The 1,737-nt window shown below is 35.9% G+C and overlaps 1 non-coding gene across 1 annotated transcript; it reads right to left on the bottom strand.

Moving 5' to 3' along the window:
* Positions 1-1,345: 1,345 nt before the first annotated feature.
* Positions 1,346-1,452, bottom strand: LOC145018876 (small nucleolar RNA R71). Its single transcript, XR_013667237.1, has one exon. It is a non-coding gene; the product is annotated as a small nucleolar RNA R71 (small nucleolar RNA).
* Between the last annotated feature and the right edge of the window lie 285 nt (positions 1,453-1,737).

Raw genomic sequence — 1,737 nt, 5'->3', positions numbered from 1 at the left:
TAGTGTGTGAGCTATATATGATGACCAACCATATATAAGTTAATCGAACCAACCAATTTAATTAACTACTAGTACAAATCATGCATGATTTGAAGTTAACACTAGGAAACTTGTTAGTTTAATCAACTGATCACTGCATGAACCTAATCACATTAGAAATCCATAATTGATGATACATTAATCCATTGCACTTTCCATGGAATCAATGATATGAATAAGTGAATCGAATCTAAATGGAAGTCTCTTTAATATTATTGAATATGGTTGTCTTTTGTTCTTCTTTTTAGTCATTAATTATCTTTTGCTAAGTGTTTAAATAATTGCTTAAGTTTCTAGTTTTGCAAAACTAGAGAAAAACCCCTCTTTAATTCATTGTTTAAATTAGATAATATTTGTAGTAATTTTTAATTGTTTACTGTTCCATGTGTTTGATACCTTACTTACATTCACTAAACTGCTAATCGATAGGTACATTGCCTACCATGTGTTTGTTTTTGTTTAAGTTAGTTAGGATTAAAACTAGTACATTCCACACGTATCGAGTTTTTGGCGCCGTTGCAGGGTAACGGTTCTAAATATTTAGTTTTTTTTGGTAATTGTTATCGATACTTTGTGTGAGATTTATCTCATATAAATTTACAAGCTTTTTTCTTTAATTTTCGTATTTGTTTTTCTGTATTTGTGATTGAACACGACGCGTTTTTTGGGTTTTCAGTTTTTGTTTTTTTTTCTTGTTTTTTCATTTTACGCGTAATTTTCTATTTTATTTCAGTTAGTTTATGACCTAGAGATCTAATTCTATAGTTGTACCACCATTGGAAGATTTGGAATCAATTATGCGCAAAAAGAAGGGCATAGAAATTTGGGAATCAAGCGGTTACGAAAGATTTGAGAAAACTTAAGAAGAAAAGACAGCGGATACGAGCCCGGAACACCCAAGTCACTCAAACCAGAAGTAGAGATGGCGGATCTTACGGATATATCCATGGAGGAGTAAAAAAAGAGGATGAATGAGGATACTGGAACAGGTCTTGTTCAACCTGCCATTCCAGCGACAACAAAATTTTAATTGAAGGGTCACATACTCACTCAACTGAAGGACATCCCATGTTATGGGAAGGATCAGGAAGATCCCTATAAACATATTGACGAGTTCCACGACGTAGACGACTACTTCAACATACCCAATGTTTCACACGAGACTGTGCTACTTAGGATGTCACCAATTAGATTCAAGGGTGCCACATAGGATTGGTTGAAAGCACTTCCCCCAGGATCAATAACCACATGGACAAAGATGCGTGAAGAGTTCATTAACCTATTCTGCCCTCCCTCAAAGGTCTCAAAATTAAAGAAAGCAATCGTAAATTTTGAATAGCAAGGAGACGAGTCACTTTATGAAGCATGGGATAGGTACAAAGGTTTGCTTAGAAATTGTCCACAAAATGACCTCAATGTGCAACATGAAGTCTCCATTTCTATGATGGAGTGAATGTGACAACTAGGAAGCTCCATGACTCCTAAGGACCACTCATGAAGAAAGCACCAGCTGCGATAACGGAGTTGATTGAAGAATTCTCTAAACACTCAGAGAATACCATAATCCTCGAAATGACACAACTCGAGGGACAGTAAATGCAACTACGGATGATATGGCAATGGTGATGGCCAAATTAGAGAGCATGGATCGTAGGATGAAAAAGTTGGACCAATCCATCCATGCCATCCATATGGGGT

The sequence above is a fragment of the Lactuca saligna genome, chromosome 9 (genome assembly GCF_052625555.1).
Source record: "Lactuca saligna cultivar CGN05327 chromosome 9, ASM5262555v1, whole genome shotgun sequence".
In the NCBI taxonomy this organism is placed as follows: Eukaryota; Viridiplantae; Streptophyta; class Magnoliopsida; order Asterales; family Asteraceae; genus Lactuca; species Lactuca saligna.
This window is presented reverse-complemented; position numbering and strand designations above follow the sequence as displayed.